The following is a 22,161-nucleotide window of genomic DNA, read 5'->3' on the forward strand; positions in this document are numbered from 1 at the left end:
CAAAATTGACCTATTTCCTTTTAGAATGACTTGCCATGACACAGCGAAAGGTGGTTAGCTGCCAAGAAGCCCCAGACTGGGGATGGGGCTCTTCACCAGTGATAAAAAAAATCTGCAGACCACTGATGTCTGAAAATGAGTGTGAGCGTGAATGGTTGTTTGTCCCTTTTGTGTTTCTAATTGGCCAACCACCAAGATATATAATCAATCAGATATCAAGGTGGAAAAGGATTTAGCAAATTGGAATCGATTTCTGAAATTGCCTATAAGCCATTTTCACGGATGGCAACGAAAAATTATGGAAAATTGTTTAGTCCAATGAAATTTTGGGTGAAAATGCAGCAGCAATACTCCAAAGGTTAAACTTGAAGTGGAGGAACAAATCTGCTATGCGAAATTTAGGAGCACTGAGAAAAACAAAAAACAAAGACATTGCATGATACGAAATTCCAAAGTACTATGGATTTATAGAAATAATGGCATCCAAATTGTGTTAACAGAATAATTGACTGAATTGACAAAAGGTTCCATATTTCGTTATGAAATCATTGCGCCTACATAACGAGGTCAACCGGACAACAAAATATGGACATCCTATTTAGTAGACCATACCAAACGCCATTATTCACTACACGATTGGAACTGAATGATGAGGCTAATCTGGCTATCTGCATAAAAGAAAAAACTTTAAAGGAACGCATTGAATTTGGGTTAGCAGGAGGAGACTGTGCTTCCCAACAGAAAACAGACTGGACCAACGGCGGTCCCGGGAGCCTGGGTGCTCAACACAAGTGTTCCTGACCAACCAGCAGACATGAAAATAGCGGGATCCATCTTGTGCACTGTAAGAAGGTTCTCATGCCTGTCGGCCTCTGCCGATAACTGCCCTTGTGGATGGTTGTGGTTCCCCTTGCAAACCCTGAAAGCCTTACAAACACCGTACAAGTCGTGTGGTGTTTGTGGGTTTTTTGGGGGGTTTGTGGGGGGAATCATGGTCATTTGTGGGGGCGGTTGTCGGCAGAGGTTGACAGGTATGGGTTCTCTCAGTTGAAACGTATGAGGAGACAGGTAAGATAAACGTTTTGACGTAATCAGACAAAATGGCAAGCACTCCAATATTGATTGGAAAGATTATTGCTCGGGGAGCAATGCTGTAAGTCATAAGGAACTTTTTATATTGGTTTTATTGTCTCCATAAAAAAGTGAAAGCGTTTCAATTGAGACTAAACCTTCTTACAGATAGTTAAAGTAAACAATTGAGACTAGATCTTCTTACAGATTTTTAAAGTAAACAATTAGAGAGAAAAGAGAAACTACAATGGATAGAAATGTAACTAGATTTAAAGTTTTTTCCGCCTGACTATTGAAAAGTATTGATTAAGAAAGTTTTATAGGAGATGATTGACAAACTCCAAAGACAATGGAATGTTACATTTGATAAAAAGACTACTAGATTGGGATATTTTAAATTTCAAACAACTGAGTTTAATATGCAACACGATACACATTATTGAAGGAATCGGGATTTGATTAGTATGCATTTTATAAGTAATGAGTTTGAATTTCTCTAAAGGACACAATTATGCTAAAAATATTAACCTTGACAAACAAGGGGTGGTTACATTTTAGTGGGTTCAATTCGATTCAGAATTATAAATGTGTATTATAAAAAATTGTAGCAACTGTTTAATTTGTTACAGATATAATGTGCAAGGTAACCTCAGGTCCAAACCAGGACAACGTCCAAAAGGTACCTACCCATTTGAAATTATACTCATGGATTTTACTGATGTGTAAAGAATATGGGATCTCCAGAATCATCTGGAGTGACAATGGAGCTCATTTTGCAAACAGCATAGTGCAAAACATGGCAAAACACCTAAGTAGAGCGAACAAATGGTACGATAAAACCAAGGCTTAAGAAAACCACGGGGGAGATAAATAAGCCATGGCCAGAACGCCTAACACTGGCAAAAACGTATATGAAGATAGTACCAACTAGCTCGGGATTAACACCTTTTTGAGATAGTTCATGGAAGACCATTCCAACTTCCTCTATGGGAAGATGAACCATGAAGAGAGACTAAGGAAGGAGAGAAACTTATGCAAAGAACATGTAAGCTGCCGTGATCCTTTTGTCTATCTTGCAGGAGGTGGTGAAGCCAGGTGACTGGATCCTGATCCGAGTCATAAAAGGAAGTCCTGGTTCTCTCCACAATGGGAAGACCCATTCGTGGCCCAACTCACCAACCTCCACAGCAGCAAAGATCACTGAAAAGTCAAAGTCGATTCACCAACCTCAGGTCAAGGTAGTTCGAGACACAGGTGACTCTTGAGTAGACTGTAAGTCGGACGGTGTCAAAACCCTTGTCCGTGAAAAAAATCATCTGATGTCTACTCACCTGCCACGAGTACCCCTCACTTAACCCTGACCTCCCATAGACTTTGCACCTCTATACAGAAGCCACAGTGAAAGCTGTTGCCACCCACATCAGTGACTGCACTGTCAGTGACAACCTGGGCGTGTCTGAACGCCCCACCCACAGAGACTCAAGCTGGAAAACAAGATGATGACATACTCCTATCACAGAGGAGAGTGAAGTAGTATGGAAAGAACAATCTGGAGAACTACTATGAAGAAGATGTGTGGTATAATTTCATGGTGTTCCAGAAAAAACTGATTGTTGCGAATGAAAGTTGTTATGTAGCCATATACCCATTTCCACAGATCCTGACATCCTGAATTCACTGGGTCTAGGCGTCACATTTAAATCTGCAGTGGTGCAGATGGCGTAAGATGCATTCCTTTTAAGGAGAGTGAACATAACAGTAAGAGATCAAAATCAGTGCAATTCAAACCACGTGATTCAATCTGGGGCGATGATGTTCCTGGTGACCAAAGGTTGTGGTCCACCCCCCCAGAAAATCATACTGTCACTACTTCCCCAACTTGGGGTGGATAAAGTTGTGCTCCGTGTAAAGACATTGAGCTGTTACATGAGTGTTCATTAACCAAACTGTCAAGGCCCTGCAGGCTATAGCAGATGATTTAAAAGCCCTTAGGGAAGTTGCAGGACCGATAGTCCTGGATCTGATAACAGCCAAAGATGGAGATGTGTGTGCCATGATGGGAGAACACTGCTCCACCTTCATCCCAGATGAAACCAGTACATTACTAGTGCCGTAGCTGAAATAAAGGCCCTAGTCAACACCATGGCCCAGGATCATTCAGCCGTAGGTGTATCATTGTGGTCGTGGTTAATAACTGGGTCATGATTCTCATTTCTGTTTAAAATTGCAACCTTGCGGTTTTTGTTAGTGTTCTGTATTTTTTCTATGTGTGTAATCCCCTGTATGAAAGTTATGATTCAAAACACAATCCAGCACACGCTAGTATCTTATAGTGACACAGTATCACCGCATGACAGACCATACTGGAGATTCTCGCATTCTTTCGAAGTGTGACGAGTCCTCCATGCAAATGTACTTGTCTTGATTTAAAAATTGGGTTCGCTCATTAAGAGAGACGTAGAGGAATTTTTACCACTGAATACATCATTCCTCGCCTCTGCCTTGACATGTGATTTTGTTATTTTCCATACCCTGTTGAGTAACTGTCAATGATATTTGTATTCTAGAACCTGGAGGGGAGGGATACAAATTGATATGTTTAATGAAAATTCTTTCAAGTCACAACAGGGGGGAAATGTGAAATATGAATTGTATTCTTATATTTAATCTTGCACCCTTCTGCACTCTTATGAATTTAGTCACTAGAATAGAATTTTTACTGACACCTACAGGTCAAGGCCTGTCATCACTTTGTATATAACACACCCCTTTCGTGTTCCCGCCTAAAGTTTGTCTCCGCCTAACTTCTATTAAATACCATCACCGACCGAGCGGACGGCGTATCTGGTTGGGGGACCTCGACGTGGACGCTAGCTCTGTCCGTCCGCTCCCCCCCTTCTTAGGATGGGTGGGGGCTAGCCAAGAACAAAGGAAGCGGAGCGGGCAGCGGCCATTTTGAGAGCGGTCGAGATGAGGCCTCCCTTCCAGATAACCTCCACCGGCCGGGAGTAAAAAACTACCACGTGTTTTGCTGCTTCCTCTGTATGAAGATTATTGTCTTGGCAATCCAGCTTTGACACAGACACAAGAAAAAGACTTTGTAGAGTTGAATAAAACTGGAACCACACAGGAAGTCTGAAATTCACGGCCCGCCACTGACATATATATATATATATATATACGGCGGAAATTTTGATCGAATAATTCGCCGTAAGACGAGAATTTTGTATGACGAGCGGTCGTATGACGAGGTACCACTGTATGTATATATATATATATGTACATATATATATATACATACAGTGGTACCTCGTCATACGACCGCTCGTCATACAAAATTCTCGTTTTACGGCGGAAATTTCGATCGAATAATTCGCCCGTCATGCGATCAAAAATTCGTGATGCGACCAAGCCAGGTCTTTTTTGCAATATTTCGTGTATAACAATATTTACGAGCACGGAACGATTAATTCAGATGAGTTTCTCCTAAGACCAGGAAACGCGCAACGCCCATGCAAAAAGAGGGCTTTCTGGGTAATGAAGTACACTCGTGCACACAACACCCATAGGCAATGGCAACTTTTCTCAGAATAAAACGTCATTACCCACAATCAATACGTGGGTAAGCTCAACTATTGTATTTCCTGTTATACTTTCTAGTGAAAGAAGCCCCCGCGATCGTTCTTTAAAGACTATTTCTCGTTGGCAAGTGGTCGTGCGTTATCCTATTGTGAGGACATTTGTGTGCATCATTTTGGGAATATTTTGAAGGCAATACAACAGCAAACAGTCCATCGATAGCGAACGTGAGGGTGGAGGCGTGGCAAACCGCTAACCCGGAAAACGAAGGTAACAAAAGATTACAACAAAATTAGAATTCAGTTTTGTGTAAAGTTACATTAAACGTATGTTTGAGTGTCTGTATATATTAATCCAAGTTAATTTAAATTTGTTTGTTCCGTTTACGAGTGCGTTGTCGTGGAAAAAAACCGAACCCTACCCCCCCACGCCCCCAAACGTCTCTGTCTCCCGTCGGCGAAATCTGCCCAATTTTAGTTAGATTAAACACATTTTATTACTATTAAACCACTAGTTATGTGTTACTTTGTTAATAGATGGCGAATTAGAAGAAATAAAACATTTTTTCCAATCCAATATCCTGTTTTTTGTGTTTTTTCAGAGGGCTGGAAAGAATTAATTTGTTTTCCATTCATTTCAATGGAAAACGTCCACTCGAGTTACGAGAATCTCGTCATACGAGCTCAGTTCCGGAACGGATTAATAAGCTCGTATTTCGAGGTACCACTGTATATATATATATATATATATATATATATATATATATATATATATATATATATATATATATATATGGTATATATATATATATATATATATATATATATATATATATATATATATATACCATATATATATATATATATATATATATATACCATATATATATATGGTATATATATATATATATATATACAGTGGTACCTCGAAATACGAGCTTATTAATCAGAGAAGGCCTTGAAGGCCCTGACGGCCCGCCACTGATATATATATAATATATTTATATATATATATATATATATATATCAGTGGCGGGCCGTCAGGGCCTTCAAGGCCTTCTCTGATTAATAAGCTCGTTCTTGCCTTCTCTGCTGGCCTAAGAAATATCTGAATCATATTATATTTTGTCCATCAATACTTATTATTCCAAATGGTCTGTTAGCTTCCTTTCATTGCTTTTCCCCCTGGTTGCATTGCTTCCAGATGTGTGTTTTCATATTGAAGCATTTAACCAATCACATTTCAGCCATTATTTGTTGCCAGGATCAGAAATCTGCCTCAAAGCCTTCACAATCAGTTCTGCGGGCTCTGCTGCATTAAACAAGACTGTTGCTTTTAACCAATCAGATTTCGAGTTGGCAACCCTACAATGCTTTTTCGCAGGCATTGCCATTTTGCTGGCTGGGATACGTCATTGCTTTCACCAACTATTATTGGCTAGCTATAGTGTAGGCGGGCCAAAGCCAGAATGAGGCAGCCAGACTAGCAAATTCCACCCACAATGGCCAACGCAGGAAAACAAATGGATTTGGTTGCAGGTTTGCTGGCAATGCCATTTTCCAGACGGACTTTTCAAGAAAAAACGGACATCATTAAGAAAGGGCGGGTGTGTTCAGATCTTTCATTGCGCTAATTACGAGCGCTATCCCTGGCTCACGGGCTCCGATGCAAGCAGGAACTTTCATTTCAGGGACACGATGAAAGCACTGCCTCCTCAAACAAAGGAAATTATGTGGAACTTCTTTCTCTCATTGCTGAGAAAAACACGGATTTACATTGCCACCTGTCCACTAATTAAGTATTTAGTGGCTCGTCGGGCAAAATACAAAACGACCTGTTCACTGCTATTGCTGAAGTGATGGAGGAAGAGATCAGAAGTGAAATAATTAAAGTACAGTTTGTCTCTGTAATGGCGGATGAGACGACAGACGTGAGTAATGCAGCACAGCTCGCACTGGTTCTGCGTTACGTCACAGGCGAAGGTGTCAAGGAGTGGTTCGTCAGATTTGAAAATGTTACCAGTGGGAAGCGAGCCATGTGTCGCAGCTGTAGCGGCAGTAGAGGTTTTATAGCCATAAAATAGTTTTTGAGGTTTGGATTGATTCGTTGAAGGCGCTACGATAAAATGCACGGACCGGCACTATATATATATATGTATATATGTATATATATATATATATATATATATATATATATATATATATATATATATATATATATATATATATATATATATATATATATATGTATATATATGTATATATATATTGGCCAAGGGACATGTTACCAAATATTAGCACTGCTGTATGTATATTTTTGACCCAGCATATTTGATCACTTTTTTCTGTTCACCCATAATAAAGTCATAAAAGAACCAAACTTCATGAATGTTTTTTGTGACAAAGAAGTATCTGTTCCAATCACTCTATCAGAGAAAAATCTGAGTTGTAGAAATAACTGGAAACTCAAGAGAGCCATGACATCATGTTCTTCACAAGTGTATGTAAACTTTTGACCACAGCTGTATATATAATATATATACAGTTGTGGTCAAAAGTTTACATACACTTGTGAAGTGACTTTATATGATATATTATATATATATATATATATATATATATATATATATATATATATATATATATATATTTATATATATCATATAAAGTGGTTTTAGAGTTAGTTTGGTTTTCACTGTGGATTGAGTGTGTAGAAGTTAGCAGCTAGCCCAATATTATACCTTTTGTGCCTGAAATAGGTTCAATAAATTGTCAAGGGGTACTATTTACCAAATGTCTTCGTCTTCATCTTCCTACGATGATCCGAGGTTGGGTCGCAGGCGCAGCATTCACAGCTTCAGTCTATCGTGGTATATTAAGTATCCGGATAAAAAATATTCCTAAAAATGTAAATGTTCCTGCTGAAACTCTCAAGTGGAAAATGGGGGACGGCCACTTAACAAAGCGCCAAGGAAGAAACACCGCGAAAGACGGGACCACCACTCAACTCAACGCCAAAGAAAACAATTGGCAGTGAATAAGAAGGATATGAATGCCATTACTGATATGAAAGGCGAAAGCTGGGCGGAGGCCGTTGGTCTTATCCGAAAATAGAGCTCTTTGGGCAGGTATGACGGCTGGACGCCGCAAAAGAGCAAAGTGGAAGTTGAATTTCCCTTTAAGCGCCGGCACCGGGTGGACGCCATCTCTCTTGTCCGAAAATAGACCTCTATGGGTGAACAAGAGGGCTGGACGTCGGGGAGGACTGGAGTGAAAGTTAATTCCCCTCTAAGTGCAGGCTATGGGTGGCCATCGTTGCTCTTATCTCAAAATAGAGCTATCTGGGCAGGTAAAATGTCTTGAAACCTTTAAACCTGGATTTCCCTCTATGTCCGAGTAAAGGGAGGAAACCTTTGCTTTTATCCGAAAGTAGAGCTCTCTACTTTAGAGATTGGTTTTGTTGTGTTTTTTCCCTTGTGTGAAAACCGTGTGTATTTTTCAGTCCTTGTCGAATCATCTTGTTTCCATGTGCTACTCATGCCATGTGCTCCTCATATCCACATGTCCTCGCCGTCAGGTTTCATTTTGTTATTTGATTTTGAAGTCTGATTTTTTGAGAACCTTGCCACAGTCATTAATGATTTTGTTAGTGCACTCTCACCCTCCGGCTCCGCCTACTTCCCTGGAATTGGGTTCTACTACGCTCCGGGCTCCCGCAAAACCTAACAGAACGATCCGACCAAGATATGGACCCGGTAAAAAGCCGTCAGCGTGGGCTGACGACAGCCTGCTCGTCAACCACCTGCCGACAGATTTCTTCTCCCCCGCTGAAACTATCCTACCTGTGCTGACAACCAGAACATAAGGTTCAAGGACTTTTTAGATTGTGAGGACAGTCCAGAGCTGGTTAACCTGCTGTACTTGGACAGTGACTTCCTCGCCTGGTTTGCTTTGCGACGCTCTACCAGGAAAGTTATTTTTCCACGGACCCCTACCTGGGTTCACATTTGGCCATCTATAGTGGAGCCCCACGTGTTGGCCGGTGGGGAGCTCAGGTAGGAGTTTTAACTAACACCCGCTGACAACCAGGGAGTCGTCTATTTTTTGGGCACACAGAGGCATGACCCTTCCCAAGTTGCGGAGGAATATGACAGTAATGCTGAGCTTTCCCCTTGGCGGCAGCAGAGAGCACCACGGCGAGGAAGGAGGAGTGGGGTGGTTTTTGACGCCCGAGCTCCCGAGTTGGCACTCCAATCACCAGCGCCGGTTCCTGCTTCTCACTCACCAGTGTCTGTTTCTCGCCCGCTCCCCCGTACCAGTTCAAACTCCTTGTTCGGCAGTGCCAGTTCAAGCTTCCCGCTTGCCAATACCAGTTCTTTCCCCTCGCTCGCCAGAGCCTGTTTTTGCCCTACGTTCTCAAGTGCCCATTCTGTCACTAGACGGTGGCGTCCTAGACGATGGTGGCCCTGACGACTGCAACATAGCCAACAGGGGCCCTGACAGCGGGAACTTGGATGACAGGGGCCCTGACGCCTGAGACCGATCCTGCTTTCAGGGCGAGGCAGCCTACGACACATCATGCTTCCAAGGGTGAGGTTTCCTGCGACCGATCATGCTTCCAGGGAGATGTGGCCTGCGGCCTATCCTGCTTCCAGGGCAAGGCAGCTGACGCCCCACCGTACTTCCAGGGCAAGGAAGCCTGTGACCAATCGTCATTTCAGGAAACTGTTCAGAGTGAGAAGACCTGCGGGATCGCCTTCACCTCTCCAGAGACCGTTCAGGATGAGTCGATCGGTGACAACGGCGTCGTCCCTTCAGAGACCGTTCAGGGCAAGACACCCGGCTGCTTCCCTTTGGAACTGCCCGGACGATCGCCAGACCAGCCAGATGACCGCTTCCTAGTGGGCCGGACTGAACGACTGCCGGACCGGCCATACGGGCGCTTCCTGGGCGGCTGGGTAGGACAACCGTCGGACCGGCCAGCCCGCCGCTTCCTCGTGGGCCGGATCAGACGATCGCCGGACCGGCCATCCCGCCGCTTCTTCGTGCTGCCGATTGAACGACCACCAGACCGGCCAGCCCTTTTTCCCATCGGCCGGATCGGACAACCGCCGCACTGGCCAGCCACCAGCTTTCTTGTGGGCCAGACTGGATGACTGCCAAACTGGCCACAGCAGCCCCGACGTGGCTGGAAGCGGCAAGCTGGCCCATTAGGTTGTCGTCCCGGCTGGCCCACGAAGAAACGACAGGCTGGTCGGTGTGGCGATCATCCAAGTAGTCCCACGCCAAGCCTCCGGGGCCCTTGCCCTGAACAGTCTCTGCAGGGACGACGGCATTGTCACAGGTCACCTGACACTGAATGATCTTGTTACGGCTGTCAGCCTGGGTACACTATATAGTAGGGTGGGTTGTTTCGTGTGTGGTTTCTTTTTCTTTACAGGTACCTGGAGCTGTGGCTTCACCCCTGTCGCAAAGCCTTGCCCAGGCCAACACAGCTGTAACTACTTCCCAATCATCCCTCCTCCAATCAAGATCCACTTCCTGTCCTTATTTAAATCCTTTTTATTTTGCAGTTCGGCCCTTCTTGGCTTTTGGTTCCCTGACTGCATGTGATTGTAGGTGCTGAGGCAGTGGAGTCCTTGCTTTCTTGGGATGGCACTTATTGTCTAGGGATAAGTAGGTTTTGTTTGCCCCAGCTTCACCTGGTATTGTAAGTACGCTACTCATGGTTATATTGAGTATTTATGTTGATAGAGTTAATTATTTTTGGGCTGCATAGGGGGACTTGAGATAAGTTTAGACACCCCGGGGTATGCATATAGTTTGTTGCATTTATACATGTAGTTCATTCCCCTGTCTAGAATTTTATTACATCAGTTCTGACAGTGGCACCCTTAGGCCTTATTTCCTGTATTTTGTGGGTGTTCATTTGAACACCTGTCTGGGAGGGTGTTTTTTTTTACTGTTTTTATTTGAGGGTGCCGCTTTTGCTTCCCCTATGTTGTCCCGTAGTCCAGGTTTTGGTGGACGTTCTTGTTAATAAATCCTCATTGAAGGCTACTTGCAATGTGTGTCTGGCTCGTCATTGACTGAATCTTTCTGCTGTGGTAGTTGCGACTCCCTGGTATAGCTTACCAACAGGGGGAGTCGTAACAAAGTGGGGGCTCGTCCGGGAGCATTAAGATCTGTTATCACAGCAGCAGTTTGGTCAATGGTGGTGCAGACTCCATGTGCAGTAGGCCGGTGAAGGCTGGGCAATTGGTGCTGAGGTAGGCACATTTATTAACTATCATTCAGTCTAGGGTAGTGCTGTAACTAGCTCAGGATGGACTTTGACGCGGAGCAGTTTCTTTTTCAATTTGGCACTGTAGATCAGCTTGACCATGACGACCAGGCTAGCTGATTTGAAGCAGGAGGTTATCCAGATTTTAATGGCAGAGCAGTATCTAGGAACCACAGGGGGAGCATCTGCGGATGTTTCCTCTCACTCTTTGGTTGATTCTGTAGAATCAGGCAGGGTGGAGAAAGAGGAGGTAGGCAGGGATGGTGTCACCTCTAATGTAAGGGCTCTATCTAGAAATGGCGATCCTTCGCCACTAGTTGGCGCCAGAATCAGGGTTCCTAATCCCATGGCTGCTTTAAAGGGTAAACCTGAGGGAAATGGTACTGTACCTGTTGGGGAAGATCCCCATATTGCTCTGGAGATGTTGCGTATGCAATATGCCCATCAGCTTGCCCTCAAGGAAATCGAGGAGATTGAACTAAAAAGGCTGGAAGTTGAACTCGCAAGGAGTTCCATTAGGGTAGAAAGTAGGGGGTTTAATGTGAGTAAAAGCCTTCCTCTTGTACCGCAGTTAAGTGACACAGACGTTGAGGCATGGTTTAGTGCATTTGAACGAATAGCACAGTCACATAACTGGCCAGCAGAAGGCTGGGCTCTGGTCTTACAAAGTAATCTCTCTGGAAAGGGTCTCGAAGCATTGAGTACAATGTCGATAGAAGACGGACTGGTATATGATAGGGTAAAGGCAGCAGTGCTGTGCGTGTATGAACTGGTGCCTGAGGCATACCGACAAAAGTTCAGACATCACAAATTAAAGCCTGGACAGGCAGTGGCTGAGTTTGGCCGTGAAAAAGAAGTATACTTTAAACGTTGGTGCGAGGTAAGCAAAGCTTCCACTTTTGAAACACTTACTGAGTTACTTCTTATCGAGGAATTGAAAAATTGTCTACCAGAACGCATAGTAACCCACTTAAACGAGCGCAAGTTTAAAACGATGTCAGAAGCCACCGTTCTCGCCGATAACTATTTGCTGACTCACAAAAGCTTGTTTGGGTCTACTCTATCTGATAACCGGGGCTCTACTCACTCAACTCCGGTTAGTAAGGCTGCAATTCCCGGTAATACAGTAACGCCCCCTTGGCGTCGAAACACTGTCACGGAGTGTGAGACGCGTAGGTGTAATTTTTGCCATAGAATTGGGCATCTTAGAGTGGATTGCTTTGCCTGGAAAAACCAGGACCAGGTGAAGGATTTGACTGTGAGGGAGACAGGAATGGTTCAGACACTGCGTCTTCAGTCTACAGTGTCTGATGTTAAATCGTCAGGTGACTCGGACGTAGTCGATAATGGGTACACGCCCTATTTGTATAGTGGGTGTGTCTCTCTCCCTTCGGATTTACAACAAGCTCGCTTGGTCCGTATATTACGGGACACCGGTGCGAACTAGTCTCTGATGTTGTCTGGTATCCTACCTTTTTCTGGCGAGTCTGAATCCAATGTGTTGGTCACGGGAGTAGGTTGCGGTTATATATCCGCCCCGTTACATCTAGTCCACTTGAAGTGTGAGTTAATCACAGGTACCTACGAAGTAGGGGTAACCTCAAGTTTGCCAGTGGCAGGGGTGGATATTCTTTTGGGGAACGACATTATCAGGGGGGGAGACAGAGTAGTGCCTGTGGTGGAGGTGCTAAAGCAGCCTGTTATTTCATGTCCCAATGCGCTTTCCAAAAGTGTTCCCGATGTATTCCCCGTATGTGCCATCACTCGAGCGCAGGCTCGAAAAAAACAAGAATCTACGGGTTTTAGACCCGCAGAGCTTGTTTTTGGTCACTCGGTTAGAGGGCCATTAGACGCACTAAAAGAGCAGGTTAGTGAAAAGCCCGCCAAAACTAGTGTGCTGCAGCATGTCAGTCGTTTGCGCGAACGACTACCCACTGTGTGGGAAATGGCTACAGAAAATCTCTCTGGTGCACAGGAAGGAAGGAAACTTAGATTCAACACAAAGGCAGTCCGGTGGCTTTTACAGGCAGGCGATAAAGTGCTTGTTTTGTTGCCCTTACACAAAAGAAAAAAGAAGAAAAAGAAGGAAAAAAGAGGCTCAGAAAATGTTTTGGCTGATGCCCTGTCTCGGGTTTAGGAGGATAGTGTATCAGGATAGTGTTGGTTGGTTGAGGCAAGTTGGTGCTTCAATTTCGTCAATAGGTTGACTCTTGAGGGGGGAGGTGTTACGGCTGTCAGCCTGGGTACACTATATAGTAGGGTGGGTTGTTTCGTGTGTGGTTTCTTTTTCTTTACACCTGTAAAGAAAAAAAAATCCATCTGGTCGCTTGACATATACGTCACGTAACCAGCCTCAGCGGCGCTCGTGACGTATATGTCAAGCGACCAGATGGATTTTTTCACGGCTCGCCGTCTGTTTTGATTTGCGACTCCATGCGTGTTCATCTCACAGCAACGGTTAAAAACCAGATCATGAAAATGAACTCAGAGCTTGCCGTCATTCCCGGAGGCTTGACACTGCGGCGTAAAAAATGATGCGCCAAATAGGCGTGAAAATACGGTAGTTCATTCCCCTGTCTAGACTATTATTACATCAGTTCTGACAGTGGCACCCTTAGGCCTTATTTCCTGTATTTTGTGGGTGTTCATTTGAACACCTGTCTGGGAGGGTGTTTTTTTTACTGTTTTTATTTGAGGGTGCCGCTTTAATATCTTTTGCTTCCCCTATGTTGTCCCATAGTCCAGGTTTTGGTGGACGTTCTTGTTAATAAATCCTCATTGAAGGCTACTTGCAATGTGTGTCTGGCTCGTCATTGACTGAATCTTTCTGCTGTGGTAGTTGCGACTCCCTGGTATAGCTTACCAACAGGGGGAGTCGTAACAATCTCCTTAACAGTCTTTGGAGGGACGATGGCGATCTCGCACGCCACCTTGACCGGGAACCACAATGGGTCGCATGTCCACATGATTGTATATGAGTTTCACCTGATGAGTCTTTTCTGGCTGTCCTTCCCTTGTGGGACCCATGTGTTTATTATTGTCCTCAAACCCTGTCTGTATTTAAACCTCGTGTATGTGTCCGTCGTTATGCGAGTATTTTATGTCTGCGGTTATGTTGCCTTTTGTCTGTGTTCTCCTGTCTGTGTGCTTCCTGTTCAGTTTGTTTATTTTTCCCACTGTTAGGTTTGTAAGGTTTTGTTTTGTACAATTTTGAGTTGAGAATAAAGCCTCACGTTTTTCACCTGCACTCCCTTTTTGGTCCTCTTGGACTCAATGTTTCCTGCTCCCAGACATGACACAAGCTCTGTCGGAGATTGAAACTTTTTCTGACTTTTTCTGTCAGGCATTCCCACCAGACCCTCACCAAACGTTTTGGTCTAGGACTAGGTAGTCCTGGTGCCAAGTGCACGTATGTATGGACACCCTGATGCTTGAACATGGTGTTCATTATTGTCAAGTCATGACAAGTGCAGAAGTCCAACAATAGATTTAGCTCAGGTTCTGATTAGGGGGCCTTTCTTCCATCCATGCTCCTCCATGTCTTACTGTGATTGTCCATGTGAGCATTAAATTCCCCAGCAGAACGAGGGGAATCCCCAGAAGGAGCACTCTCCACCACCCCTTCCAAGGACTCCAAACAATGCACAAACAACAGTCAGGTCCAATGTTCCCTCTAAGCTGCGCGCGTGCGCAATTGCGCACTACTCTCGTCTTCTCTGCGCAGCAGCAATCATATGGCGCGCAGTATTTGTATTTTTTTAATATATTTTTTTTTTTGTATTTTTTTTTTTTTTTACCCCTTTTCCCATGATGGCGCCGTTTAAGCGGCAGCCAGTGGCAGTAGCTCTGTCCACTCTTATGTTTTTCGTGTTTTACAGCATGTTTTACATGAAAAATTAGAGGGAACATTGACATGCACCTGCTTGTGGCAGGTGTGATACTGGTGTGCCCATAGCAAGCTGATGATGTCGTGACCGGATGATTCGCCTAAAGACGTTTCGCCGACGGACGTTTGACAGACGGACAGGTCGCCGAATGAACGTTCGTTCAAACAGCGTTTAATGATTAACTGCAAATACTAGTATTTGTTAGTTTAATGATTAAATACAAATACTAGTATTACTAGACTAATAAATTGAGAGTGATGAGCGGCAAAGGGAAATGAATCATTGATTTTTACTATAATTTGGACAACGCCAGCGGCGGGCCGGATTAAAAATCCTAACGGGCCGTATATGGCCCGCGGGCCGAGGTTGAAAAACTTGTACACACACGATCCGGGGGCGGGGTGAGCGCGCGAATCCCGTTTCAGCGAAACCTCCGTTCGGTCGAACATTCATTCGGCCGAACGGCTGTTCGGCCGAACGGCCGTTCGGCCGAATGAACGTTCGGCGGAACGTCCATTCGGCGACCTGCCCGTCTGTCAAACGTCCGTCGGCGAAACGTCTTCAGGCGAATCATCCGAGTACCGATGATGTCGCTCACACTGGTACTCAGTGCGCTCAGGGAGGTTGTCTTTCTGCCCAGACCAACGAAAAATTAGAGGGAACATTGGTCAGGTCCCATTTCCTCACCCGAAGGTGGAGGGATGCTACCCATTCGTCTACTGGGGTGAACCAAAATGTATAGCCATGAGCCCATACCTGCTCGGTGCCTCTCACCATGAGCGACTCCAGAGTGGAAGAGTGCCTAACCTCCTTTGAGAAAAGTGTTACCAGAGCCTGAGCTGTGCGTAGAGGAAAGTCCAACTACATTGAGTTGAAATTTCTCAACCTCCTTTGGCTGCCGCCCAACTGTCATTGGACCCGAACTCTTTGACACCTCTCACAGGTGGTGAGCCCATGGGAAGGGGGACCCTCATAGCCTCTTCAGGCTGTGGCCCAGCCGGGCGACATGGGAGCAGGCCCGGCCACTAGGCGCTCGTCATTGTGCTCCACCTCCAGGCCTGACTTCAGAGTGGGGTCCCTGTGACCCACGTCCGGGTGAGGGAAATAATGTTCAATAATATTGAGTCATCCTTTGTCTGGTCCTTCACTTCAGACCACTTTGCCATGTGTGACCCTACAAGGGGCACAAGGCCCCATACAACATAGCTCCAGTATCATTGGTACACACAAACCCCACCACCACGATACGATGATGACTCATAGTGGCCAAATGCTTGAAAGAAAATGTTTGTTGAAAGGAAATGAAGATTATTGAAACTTCTAGTGGATAGTTAACAATTAAAATTAATACATTATAATAATGAATACAATGCTCTAATACAGGATAAGCGACTTGGATAATAAATGCAGGAATTTGATTACATATTATACGTGCACAGATAACATTTTTTGGCTCCCAATACTGGTTCCGACATTCAGCTCTTTGGTATCGGCCGATAACGATACTATATCGATATCATGCTTTTTGAAAAAAATAATGCATACTCAAATGTAAAATGTTGATTCCCTGTCACCGTCCCGCTTCAAATTAATTGGATGAAGTAATAAAGTGGGAGGGTGCGTCTTGGCCTTGGGGGAACATTTTTTTTTCAACTCTTTGGCTGCCATTGACAATGCTATATGTCAAATCCATTTGACTTGAGAGGGACTTGGGACATATACTAGTAATAAAGGAATTGAAACTGTCAGTGTCCAATCCATTTGAAATTGGAGGGCTATCGGTAAAAGAACAATTTGCTACTACAATCCCACTTCAATCGATTGGTCATTAGACTAGTGATAAACTTATTGAATTTCAAAACTCAGGAATGAGTCGATACTACGTGAATGGACTTTTAGCATGATCTTGGGAAAGGGGACAAGTGTTACTTTATTTATGTCTTCCTACATAGCTGGCAGATATTTTGGGTAGGGCGACCAGGTTTTCGAAAGTAGATCTCAAAACGTGTGTAGGAGATTGTACTGTGCTGGTATTGGTTCAACTCTAATTGTTATGCATATCACGGGTATAGAGTCTTCAGAACAACTTGGTTCTTATGCATTTATGATAGATGATGTTTTACCTGACGTGTTGCCAGCCTGCTCGTTGAAATGTTGAATGTATTGGTGTACAATGGAAAAACCTGGGAAATATAACCAGACAGTAAAGTTATTATTTTTTTGCTATATTATATCAAATGAAACAAAATTTCCAATGAAATAACCTAGGTAAATCTTGCCTGACGTGGAGTTAAGTGTTTTGAGAAGAAATTTGCATAGAGTAGTAAACTAGTCATAGCGAAATACCGTGTGAGTAAAGAGACAAGAAGTGGAAGTCATTCAAGCGCATCAAGGGAAAGCACAGATTGAGGCAATGGAAGGGTTGCTTTAAAGGGCAGTGAGCAGGCAACCTTATTCCTAGAATGTTTTCTTCTCATTGTCTGTTTATTGTTATACTCTGCGGGTTGACTCCACTATTCATATGAGTGTTCCAGCTCAGGGAAACACTCATATGAATAGAAGAACAGGTGCTGTCCTCATTTTCATGTAGATGGATGAGGTGTTAATTTTGCTTCGGAATTCAGTTCATATTTATACTACAGATTCACAGCTTCATTATCAAACTCCAGAGCTAATCCCACCACTTAAACACAGTATCTTCCCATTTCACTACCATTACATATTCTCCCATATTACCTAAAATCCAACACATTGGAAATGTAAGATTTTATGGCTTTAAAAACAAGCAAATTATTAAAAAAAATTACCTTTACCAGGTTATTGTTCATTATAGCAATAAAACCCCACTTTTCGGATGGCATCATTTAATTAACCGTATTGTCTCAAGATCACATCAGTATATTCTTTTCTTAAATTGCTGAAGTGAGTGTGAATCTAATGAAATTAATTAGAAGGATTCAAGGTTTAGGCGGCCCGGAAGTTGAGTGATAAGCGTGTTGGCCTCACAGTTCTGGGGTCCTGGGTTTGAATTCAGGTCACACACTATATATATGTATATCAGTGGCGGGCCGTCAGGGCCTTCAAGGCCTTCTCTGCTGGCCTAAGAAATATCTGAATCATATTATATTTTGTCCATCAATACTTATTATTCCAAATGGTCTGTTAGCTTCCTTTCATTGCTTTTCCCCTTGGTTGCACTGCTTCCAGATGTGTGTTTTCATATTAAAGCATTTAACCAATCACATTTCAGCCATTATTTGTTGCCAGATCAGATCTGCCTCAAAGCCTTCACAATCAGTTCTTGTGGGCTCTGCTGCATTAAACTAGACTGTTGCTTTTAACCAATCAGATTTCGAGTGATGATTTTTCATAGGCGTTAGCATTTTCCTGGCTGGGATGTCATTGCTTTCACAAACTATGATTGGCTAGTAGGCGGGCCAAAGCAGCCAGAGATCGCAAACTCCACCCACATGGCCGACAGTGGCAAAAACAAATGAATTCTGTTGCAGATTTCTCTCACAAAGCTATTTTCCAGACGGACTATTCCAGAAAAAAAATGGACATCATTAAGAAAGGGCGGTCAACTCCGAAGCTAGCAAGCCTGTTACAGCTGGGAATATGGTGTGTGCGGCACTTTAAGTGTGCTAACTTAGCTCCACAAGCAAATAGTATATTGTTGTTTTGATTTAAAGCCATTTTCAAAACGGACTATGCCAGAAATATGACAGGACGGGCTCGACTTTCATCATTAGCTTCGATGGTGATAGGAAAGAAGGAAGAAAGAAAGGAGGATGGATATTGTGTAAAAATGATTTTTGGTGAGTAAAATATGGCCATATTCCTAAATAATATTTCAATTGTGGGCCAAGTTCTGATATCTGAAAAGCTCCAGTGTTTGTATTTAAGCTCCAGTGTTTGTATTTAATCACAAAATGCTGCTAGGAAGTGGATTTTACCCCAGTTTAATTTTTGGCGTTTCACCATTGACGTCCATCGCTGTCTTTTCCCGGGAAAAATCACCCCCTGGCCTGGTTGTAATGTCTCAAAAGCTCCAGTATTTGTATTCAATCAATAAATGATGCTAGGAAGTGGATTTTACCTAATTTTAGTATTTTAGTGCATTTTTTGTCATTTCACGTATGGACGTATCGACGTTCATCGCTGTCTTTTTCCGGGGAAATGATAGTCCGGGCCCGGTTCTGATGTCTAAAAAGCTCCAGTATTTGTATTTAATCAATAAATGCTGTTTTCGGCTGGATTTTACCCCATTTTCGGGCAATGTTTGCTCGTACGCCATAGGCGTTCATTGCTGTCTTTTCCCGGGAAAATCACCCCCTGGCCTGGTTTTAATGTCTGAAAAGCTCCAGTATTTGTATTTAAGCATGAAATGCTGCTAGGAAGTGGATTTTACCCCATTTTTGTGCATTGATTTATTGATCGCAGCTGTAGCTGCAGTAGCGGTTTTATAGCCATAAAATAGTTTTTGAGGGTTGGATTGATACGTTGAAGGCGCTACGAGAAAATGCACCGCCCGCCAATGATGTATGTATGTATATATATATATATATATATATATATATATATATATATATATATATATATATATATATATATATATATATATATATATATATATATATATATATATATATATAATATATATATATATATATATATATATATATATAAATATATATATATATATATATATATATATATATATGCAATTCAGAAAACGAATGAATGAATGATTCAAGGTTTGTGCTGGATTAATCTGAACTATCAATTCTTTGTCACAGATGCTCAACAGAGAAGAGTAGAGTTTTTGCACTTACAGGCTTTGCGTCCAGAGCCCTTTAAACGTTTAGACATTTTGCCAAGACTGGACCAACCCTGTAAAAAAGACCACAAAGAAGTGATATACTCACTTATAAAGGGATTTGTTTGTGTTCATTTTTCACAATGGCGATTTTCATTGAAATAAACAATATTTTACCTTTAAATTACAGAACTTTTCTATAACATGAGACTCTCTTAATATAAGATTCACTACAGATTCACAATTTGTTAAACTAAAGCAATAAATACATTAATAAATTAAACAATAATTACCATGCTAAAAGATAAAGAACAAATGACCAATGGAGTAGATTGATGGACTCCTCAAGGCCCTCATTCTCCAGTGCACTTTATAATCAAAAAAACGTTATTTTGCCACTTGAATTTTTCATATGATAGTATTAGTAATAATTAAATGAGATTGAGTAACAGAATGATTTTGTTGACAGATACACGTGACACAAACCAACCAACAACACCAACTACTCGTGCCACCGGGCCGTCCATTTCATCTTATCTCATCTCATTTTCTGAACCGCTTTAATCTCATTAGGGTCGCGGGTGGTGCTGGAGCCTATCCCAGCTGACTCCGGACAAGAGGCCAGAGCCAGCCGATCGCAGGGCAAAAGGAGATGGACAACCATGCACACTCACACCCATACCTAGGGGCAATTTAGAGTCTCCAATAAGCCTACCATGAATGTTTTTGGAATGTGGGAGGAAACCGGAGTAACCGGAGGAAACCCACGCAGGCCCGGGAAGAACATGCAAGCTCCACACATGTGGACGTGACCTGGATTTGAACCCAGAGCGGTGAGGCTGACGCGGTAACCACTCGCGCCACCGGTCCGCCTCCATTTCATACACCAACATTTTTTTCGTAAGATATATCTGTATGAGTGTTCTTAATTTCAGTGTGTTTGAGTTAGTTTTGCGAACACACAATACAGTTCCAGTTAGTTTCACAACTTAAGGATAATTTTTATTTATTTCCATTAACAATTCTTTTTTTTTTCAATTCTAGTTCTGGTCATATTTTTTGTTTTCTTTAATGATAACAATCTTGATGTTCACTGAATTTAGGCCTTGAGGCCTTCACAATCAGTTCTGCAGGCTCTGTTGCATAAAACAAGCGTTGATAAAACTGTTGCTTTAACCAATTAGATTTTGATTTGGTGACACAAGGCCTTCCCGCAGGCGTAGGGATACGTCATCGCTTTCACCAACTATGATTGGCTAGTGATAGGGTGGACTAGCCAGAGCTACTAAACTGTATCTGGAGCGAGCTGCACAAGCAAATATATTGTTGTGCTGATTTAATAGCGGTTTTGTCAACCCGCAATGGCTGAAGGAGGAAAATAAATGGATTTGTTTGGCGATTTATTGTCAAAGCCATTTTCAAGACAGACTTTTCAAGTAAAAAGGCTGGACATCATTAAGAAAGGTGGGACAACTCCGAAGCAAGCAAGCCTGTCACAACCAGGAACGAACATTTTCAGCACTAAATCGAATAAAAACGTATGCCAGAAATACGACAAGACAGGCTCGACTTTCAGCATTAGCTTCGATGGCGATAGGAAAGAAAGGAGGATGGATATTGTGTACAGATAAAAATGATTTTTGGTGAGTAAAATATGGCTATATTCCTAAATAATATTTCAATTGTATGAGTTTATTATTGATTTTTTATATGTGTTGCAGCTGTAGTTGCAGTAAAGGTTTTATAGCCATAAAATAGTTTTTGAGGGTTGGATTTATTCAGACACTGAAGGCGTCGGTTTGAAATTCACGGCCTGCCACTGGTATTATACATATAAGTGGTCAGATTAAATTTGAAAAATATAGGATAATTGGGAACCTGTTAATGTAATATATTAAGAGTTATTTAGATAAAAATATTATAAATATCACAACATATTTTGTTTTCCAATTTCTCAATCCACCACCGAATTTCTTTCAAATCCATTTAAGTCTTCAGTCTTCATTCAGTATCAGATCTGCAGAACTGTGGAAGTAGAGGCCCTACCTGGAGTGCCCTTTCTCACTTGTCATCTTAGAAAAAGAAAAACACCTAAGTTGCCCACCTACTCAGACTATAAAAGTAAGATTTAAAGACCAAAATATCAGGTACGTTAGTATTGGCAAGAGTATGGGGTGTCTTCATTCTGTATTGATTCAATTTTGTATGCTCCCTATGATATATCTTCCTATAAACCACCAAATCAGCAAAATATCAATTTGTAAAAAAATACAGTAGTACCTCTGTCATTGAATTTACATTCCTAGAGCTTATTTACTCACCTTCTGGGACTGACAACAGGATAGATGGGTTAAATGTGTGATATAAGATATATATAAGATCTTCTTCCTGTTGGCTCTCAGTGGATGATAAATCCTATAGGGAAACTTGGCAAGCCAGCAGTTAATGAGTCTATCAAGGAGAGGTTACCTCTGTTTGAGTTTGGGATACTCAGAGTGGGTGACTTACTATTAAGGGCCAGTA

General features: G+C 42.6%; 1 pseudogene across 1 annotated transcript in view; it reads right to left on the reverse strand.

Moving 5' to 3' along the window:
* LOC144074287 (immunoglobulin-like and fibronectin type III domain-containing protein 1) overlaps positions 1 to 7,763 on the reverse strand; it is a 45,779-nt pseudogene extending 38,016 nt beyond the window's left edge. The window contains exon 1 of the transcript XR_013300269.1: positions 7,440 to 7,763. The product of XR_013300269.1 is annotated as an immunoglobulin-like and fibronectin type III domain-containing protein 1 (transcript). The remainder of the gene's footprint in view (positions 1 to 7,439) is intronic.
* Between the last annotated feature and the right edge of the window lie 14,398 nt (positions 7,764 to 22,161).

This window comes from Stigmatopora argus, chromosome 1 (assembly GCF_051989625.1).
Source record: "Stigmatopora argus isolate UIUO_Sarg chromosome 1, RoL_Sarg_1.0, whole genome shotgun sequence".
Taxonomy (NCBI): Eukaryota; Metazoa; Chordata; class Actinopteri; order Syngnathiformes; family Syngnathidae; genus Stigmatopora; species Stigmatopora argus.